Here is a 7,907-nt window from a genome sequence, read left to right as displayed (position 1 = left end):
CACGCGCGCGGAGGATTGGCCCCCGGCGGGCAGGGGGCGGGCCCTCGCCGCGAGTGAGGGCCACCGATTGGGTGGTTGGCGCGAAGGAGGCGGGCACTGGGATGACTGAAGTTTAAAGAGGGTGGAAAAAAGAAGTTTGAAGAGTGAGGGAGGGCGAGAGGGAGGGGTAGGGGAGGGGAACCGGCTCCAGATTGCAGGGCCCAGAGGCCCTCGGGCAGCAGCTGGAGCCCGGGGTAAACTCGGATCGGAGGAGAGATCCCACTCCCCGAGGTGGAGGCGTGGCTGGCGAGCCGGGCGGAGTCGGGGCGGACCCTGCCGGAGGGACACTGAGCCCCGAGTCTGCACTTTGGACCTGAGACTCCTGGCTGAGTCCACGGCCAGAGGTGGCTGGGCCTCCAGGGTGGCCTGTTATAGCCGATCCCTTACACTGAGGCAATGTTTCTTGCTAGTTCATTCTTTTAAGGAATGTTATTGAAAGTCCACTGAGGCAGGGAGTCCCTTTGATAAAAGGTAGAGTCCGGGCCACATTGCTGTGTGCCCTCGGGCAATTAGACCACCTCGCTGAGCCGCAGCTTCCTTAGCTGAAATATGGAGATAATTCTACCCCTCCAAGTTGTTGGAGAAATGACATGAGGTGCATATAAAATATCTGCATAGCAGTGGTTCTCAACCTTCCTGATGCCACGACCCTTTAACACAGTTCCTCATGTTGTGGTGACCCCCAACCATAAAATTATTTTCGTTGCTACTTCATAACTGTAATTCTGCTACTGTAAACAACATGTAGTTACATATGTGTTTTCGGGTGGTCTTAGGCGACCCCTGTGAAAGGGTCGTTGGACCCCTAAAGGGGTCGCGACCCACAGGTTGAGAACCGCTGGCACAGTGCCTGGAAGGGGCATGGATGCCTCTTAACCATTTGGTTGCTGCTGCTGAGGTTAAGGATTACTTTATGGCAGAAAGTGTGCCAGGTACTGGGGTTCAAGGATAAGGAAAACAGAAGCCCTGCTCTCAAGGTCACAGTCTAGGAGAGACTGACAAGTTAGCCACCTGCCTGAGGTGAGCTGGGGTAGAGTGGAGATAGAAGGTGGCGTAAGAACTGGCCTGGTAACTAGCAGACCTGGGTTGGAGTCCTGGCATGCTACCGCCTTGCTGTTTGACCTTGGCCGGACCTCAGCTTCAAGCTAGCACATCTGTAACCGAGGTGGAGGGAGAACTACCATCGAATAAAGGGCATCATAAGTCCCTTCCACTACTTTCCAGAAACTCTTCTGGAGCTCTCATCTCTTCCCTGGTTCGACTCACACTCACCTCTGGCTTTTAAAAATCCCCTCCTCCTCAGCCCCAATGCCATCTCTTCCAGGAAGCCTTCTCTGATTTCTTGTCCTCAGGTGGGAAGTGTCTTCTCCTTTCACCTTTGCAACATGACATGGAGGTACTCTCCTGCCTCCCTTTAGATCAGTAGTTCTCAACCTTGGCTGCACATGAGAATCACCTGGGAATCTTTTTAAAATCCTGATTTCTGGGCCTCATCCTCCCGAAATTCTGTTTCTTTGTTACTAATGTTGTGGCCACACCCCATAACAAAGAAACAATTTCCGGAGGACTACTGCTTTAGAGGTTGGGGAAAGCCCTGAGTTAATTCCACAGAATCTGCCCCCGTCTTGGGCAGACCGGGCCCAGCTTCCACAGCTGCAGTGATTTTGTTCACACCTTTGTATCAGCCAGGGCCTAGCAGGAAGCAAATGGCACTTGACAAAGATGTGGGCAGGGTAGGAAACCACAAGGGAAAGGGGAACCCTGGGGCCACAAGCTCCCAGATCTGCAGGAATGAGGTGAAAGGAACAGTTAGGAAAACTCGGCACAGAGAGGGCAGCCTGACAGACGCCTGTGACCTTTTGTCCAGCAATGGAATCACCCAGGGAGGAAGCTGGGAGATTTATACCTCACTCACCGCCCTCCACCAGGCTCTTGCTGGAACATCCTGATGGCCAAATCCAACCGGAAGCCAAAGGGCAAGACAGCCTTTTGATGCAGTTCACATCAGTCAGACACACAGAGAAGAGGAAACTGCATCTGGAGATAAAAAAAAAAAGGGGGGGGGGATGCTTAGCACAGTTACGTGGGCTGCTCAGATTTACCCAGATCTGAGACAAAGCTGGAGTATTTCTTTCTGAACTACTGCCTACACTGACGGATTCTGGGATGAAATCTTGATGATCTCCCCATCATCTATTTTTGCAGCAACTCTGAGAAAACACCTTTTCCTGCCCGGATTGTATCCATTAGGATACCTTTGGCCACAAGGAATAGAATATTCGACTAACAGAAGCTTAGAGTATGAGTTTATTTACTACACCTTTAACATGCTATTCAGATATCTTCTATAATAATAAAAGTGTAATATGCTAATTAGATCGGACATCCTTGCAGACATCCTTCCGGACGACCTTCCGGACGAAGCCGGGCTGTGAGGGAAGCTCGGGTCCCAGGTGCCAGAGGTAAGCCGGTGCCAACAACCGGGGGAAAGAAGGCCTACTCTTCCACGAATTTCATGCATCGGGCCTCTAGTAAGATCTCAGCATTGCTAATCACCTTTAGAATTCTGTACAAATTAAATGCACCCATCTCTGTAAGCTTGGGCTCAGTTTTTTAAATGCGCTAGAAATAAGCTGTCCACCCCAGCGAATTGATTCTGGTAGGATACTGTTCCGGAAATAACTACATAATTTTTAAAAATCACATTACAAGCGTCTATCTCTGCTATAGCGCCTAACCTAATAACATAACCTAATAAGTTATGGCTGATGATCTCCACGGTTTCTTGGGGCTCCCTCTAGCCACCTAATCTACAGAGATACACAGGCATGTTTCGACGTGCATTCCCACGAGCTGGGTCCCACGATGGCTGCAAGGCTCCCAGTAACGTAAGTATCACAGAAGTGTCCGAACTGAAAGGGGCGAAGGGAGTGTCTCCTTGCCTCATTTTCTTCCCATAAATCGAGGAAACCTTCCCACCACGCCCCCCAGCAGGACCTCCCCTCCAGCCCCTCGGCCAGACTTGCCCAAATGTCCTTTCCTAAACCAAAGACGCAAACGGTAATGAAGACCCTTATCCAGTTCCACCCTCTGAGCGGAAGAGGACCCAGCATCTCATACAGCACATGGCTACACAAGACGGGAAGGAAACCGAGGCCGGCTCGAAGCAAACGTGGGGAGGGGAGCTTGGCTTTCAGGTGAGCGATCATCCACAGTGTCCTCCACAAATACACGTGCTCAGCATGGATTGGCTTCTACTAGGGGATCGGAGCGGGAGGCGCCAGGTGGGAAGTTTGGTTTGTTTTATAATATTGCGCCAAGTGTTCCTAATGAGAGTTAAATCGATGCCAGTATAGATTTCCAATTTTTCTCAAATGGCCCTTGCTCCGTGGCTCCTCTGGACAACCCCGCGTGGCCTGGGATGGTGATGGAGCTTGTGCAGCCGGCAGGGTTGGGGCCCTCATCACATCGGAGTCTATGGGGATAACGCCCTGTAACGGTGCACGGCTCTGTCAGAGCGAGGCAGGCACCGGGAGGCATGTTACCTTTCACTGAAGTGTTCGATGCTCACGAGCTTCTTTTCATGGAAACCTGGATCTCTTGTAACTGCAACTCAAACCTGCATTATTTCGGTGACATCATTCTCAAGTATCAAGGCGGCAGGGGATGGGGGAGAAGCGGAGTGGACAGATAAAACAAATATTTGCCTCCTATACAGAACAGGTCTCCAGTTTTTATTCCCATGGATTATTATAAAATCCTCTTGGATTTTTTTTTTTAAATTCACAAAAATCTTTCACTGGCTTAGAAAAATGCTCAGATTTACCTGGTCCGTGGTAGGAATGATAGATGTAATGTCATCTAACAATGAATTAATGATCTCGGGTTTCCTTACATTTTATTAGCATCTTTATTTGCCTAGGTCTACGGCTAATTTGTATGCTAATGCTAAGATAGTCTCAATTACCAAAGCAATAACATGGAACATTTTATTTCAGTTAAACTAATTCATTGTCTAAAATCCGGTTTACTTTGTTTCATGCATAAACGTGCTTTTTTTTTTTTTTTTTTTTGCCCAGAAGTGCCCTTACCTGCAAATGATCAAGTGACTCCAACCCCAAATCATCACAGAACAAGAGAAACATTCAATATCAACTACAGCACCAACATTAGCGAAGAGCGTTCGGCAGTCAGATGCCCAGCCCGGCTAACAAAGCGGGGCAGAGAGAACACTGAATGAAATAGAACATACCGAAATGCCCGTCTTTTCATCTTTCAGCTTAAATGCAGCCTCCTACTCCAGACCAGCCTAGATTTCCTGCTGCTGGGGCCATCTCTTCCTTCTTCGGAACCAACAGCCTACTGCCGTCTACGTGTTTTCCTTCTCAGTGGGCCTCGAGATTCTTGAGAACATTTGTGTCATTCCTCACCTCCCCCTCCACCCCTCTTCCCTGCACTGGCTGGGCACTTCGTCTTCTATATCATTTGCACACATTTGTTCATTCATTCATACCGGCGAGAGAGAGAGAGAGAGAGAGAGAGAGAGAGAGAGAGAGAGAGAGAGAGAGACCCAGTTACCAGCAGGCATTGTTTTAGGTGCTGGTTTACAGCAAGGAACAAGGTCCCACCTTTCGTGGGGAAGAAGATAGTGTAGGGGAGAAAAAGGTTTTTTCCTCAACCCTAATCTTAGGGTCCCTGGCTGGGTCTGAAAAATAATTGACACAGATTAAAAGGAGTGAAACATACTAACTTCTTTAATATAGTTTTAACGTGACACCAGAGCCTTTACAAGGAAACGGAGACCTGAAGAAATGGTTAAACCTGAGTGTTTTTATGCTATTGATCAAGAGCTGAGAGTCGTGGAAAGATATGAAGGCAAAGAGTTTGAGCTAAGGGTGGTGACCTGGGGGGGACCCCGCGAGGCCCGTTTGAGGGATTATTCTCGCTATTCTCTCATGTTGGAGATACGGATGCTCCTTTCCTTTGGGTAGAGGGAGGCGCCTATCCCATGAGCGAGTGTCTGATGACCTGCTCAGAGCAGAAAGGCAGGGGAAGGTCAGAGAGGCCTTCCTACAGCTGCCATTTGCCCAAACTCCTTCAGCTTAAAATACTCAACACGCCAGGGTGCCCTATTGGGGTCTCGTGTCCCGAACTCCATCAACAATAAACACGAAACAGGTACATGGTCAAGATAATTTCCAGGAGTAATAGTATTATAATTAAAAGAGACGATGAAACGAAGTGATGGGGAGTTAGGAGAGGCCGCGGCCTACCTGAGGCAGAGGTCACAGAGAAGGTCTGGCTAAGAAGGGGACAGTTTTGGCTGAGACCTTAAGTGAACACCCGAGACCTGAGGCAGCCCTGTGTCTGAGTCTGAGGGGCAGAAGAGCGCTCATGGCTGGAGTGTGGCTATGCAGGAGAGAACGGGAGGAGAAAAGTCAGAGAGCTGGGCTGCAGGCCAGATCACACACAGCCTTTGTCAGGCCGAAGGAAAGGAATTTGAATTTTAGCCGGTGCGTAATGAGAAGTTTCAGGGGAGGAGTGGCAGAATCTGCTGTCCATTTTAGACTGACGGTTCTGATTGATAGATGGAGAAGGAAGGGGGGTGACAGTCGAAGCGGTTATCCTAGAACCTAGATGGAAACCTGGCAAAGGGCGGGCACGGAGCCAGTGAGTGATGATGGTGGCATGGACCAGAGCAGAAAAAGCGAAGCTGAAACTTTGTCAAAGACACTCTGGAAATCAGAAATTATAGTTTTAATTTCCTGGGCTGATCACGGTTAAAGAAATATGATACAATTGCACTTAATAAGAAGCTTTGTGGAATGTAATTGCTTTGTAGAAATGTCCCTTCACAGTAAGATATGAAGGAAGAAGTCAGAAAATAAAAAGTGGGGAAAATTCTTAATTAAGTTTAAATTTATACAGTTCTTTCTTTTGTTGTGTTTATGAGAGCAGCATCCAGAGAGATGGAATGTTAATTTCAAGAGTTTGGTTTAAACCTCTTTAGGAAAGGCACATCCAACCCAAACACCCAATGACTTTAAAGTTGGCGAAATAACATAGATTGTTCTTTTAACCTACGGGTTATGTTGATAGAAGAAGTGAGATTTGCTTCTTGACTTATAAAGGCACTCACAAGCTTGGTTTTAAAAGAGCTCTACCACCATAGAAAATCTTTTAGGTCCTTTACATGTTGGAAAACTTCAGGCCCTGGAGTCTCAGTTGCTCATTGCAGACGGAAAGCAAATAACCAGTGTCTTTAGCAGATTCTAATGCAAAGCATGATGTGAAGGTCCATTTCTTCAATAGAAGGAAAATTCTGACTTCCTTGGCTAAGCTAAGAGGAAGTCTTTCCAAATGCACACTTTCAAATTTCACAGTAAAAAGGATTGGAAACACACCCCATGGGCTTAAAATAAACACACCCCATTCAAACACAGGGTACCAGGGCCTATCTTATCCTTAACAAAAGTATCCAAACGAAGTCTGTGTTTTCCTTCGTTCAAAAAATGTAGAGTGATCTCCTTGGATTGGGGGTCAGGGAGGGAAGGAGCTGAATTTCAGTTCAGAAGCAGAGGAACCTTCTAGAATCTAGATGCTATGGGTTCTGATGAGGTGCTTCTGAGCGTAGAAGCTACCATTCATGTTGGCATGTTTGGGAAGACATGTTTACTATAACAACTGTCTGCTAAGAGAGTCCCTCTTAAAAGTTCTCATCACAAGAGAAAAATGGTAACTGTGTGGATGTTAACCAGATTTTCATAGGTTGCTTGGAAAAAAAAAAAAAGCAAACTATGAAAATACCACGTTCCAGGAAGAGGAGGAAGTGAAGTGGACAGGAGAGGGACTGGGGGAAGGGGAAGAAGGAAGAGGAAGACATTGAAGAGAAACAAATGTCTTCAAGACCTCCATTTCTGTGTGCCCCACGTGGCCTCGCCCAGTGTCTCACAAAGAGTAGGGCGAATAAATCAAGCTCCCAACGCAGAAACTCTACCAGTCCTGAACCTCATCCAAGTCCCAATTTGATATTTTCGACTCTGATGAACCTTATAAAAGCAGACTGCTTGGGCAGGAGATACTCAGGTCGGGAATTTTCTGGTCCTGGACGGTAGTCTGTGCTGATACGAAATTAAACTTTACCCGGGGCTCACTATCTTTACATGAGATGAAGGGCAGATCAACGCCGGCGAGAAGCACTCTCGCACCAAAGCAGCCCAACTGAAGCTAAAGGTGGACATGCTAGAAGTCAAGGACAGTTCAAGATTTCTGTTCGGGTGCCAGTTCTGTGCTTCTAATGGTTTTAGATCGAAAATGAAAAGCTGTGCTTTCTGCTTAGTTATGCTGTCATGAAAAGCTGAATATGTTGTGATGAAAAGCGGAAAAAGAAGTTATTAGGACAAAACCCTCTTGGCAGAAACAGCAATGTTAGTTTTTGGAGAGATCTGGGGTTCAGCTTATTTCTTGGGGTGGTTTGCGGAGAGTGCTCTAGTCCATGGTTATCGTGGTCCAGGTGTTAATTTATACCCAAAGAAAGTGATGTAACAGTTTTATAGAATGTTAATAACGCCATAGCCAAAATATAAGCGGGCAGGAAAACTTGGGAAATTCTTAGGAACTCAGTTTTGAATGTATTCATGTCAAACTGGCTGATTTGGTATGTGTATATATATATGCGTGTGTGTGTGTGTGTGTATGTGTATGTATGTATATATATATATATATATATATATATATTGTTCATCTATCATGAGTAAGAGTCCTTCCAATTATAAAAATGTCTACCCCAAAGAATTGACATACAGAATTGTTGAAGTTCAGAAACAACAATGAAGGCAACCTTTTTAGAACCAGGATTATACCCTTTC

At 46.7% G+C, this 7,907-nt stretch overlaps 1 protein-coding gene across 1 annotated transcript in view; it reads right to left on the bottom strand.

Annotated features, from left to right (window-relative positions):
- The window catches only part of MAGI3 (membrane associated guanylate kinase, WW and PDZ domain containing 3), a 162,885-nt gene that overhangs the window by 141,555 nt on the left and 13,423 nt on the right, over positions 1–7,907 (bottom strand). The gene's annotated exons all lie outside the window — the stretch shown is intronic.

This window comes from Myotis davidii, unplaced genomic scaffold, assembly GCF_000327345.1.
Source record: "Myotis davidii unplaced genomic scaffold, ASM32734v1 scaffold217, whole genome shotgun sequence".
In the NCBI taxonomy this organism is placed as follows: Eukaryota; Metazoa; Chordata; class Mammalia; order Chiroptera; family Vespertilionidae; genus Myotis; species Myotis davidii.
Note: the sequence above shows the minus strand (reverse complement) of the source record. Positions and strands in the feature narration are given on the sequence as shown.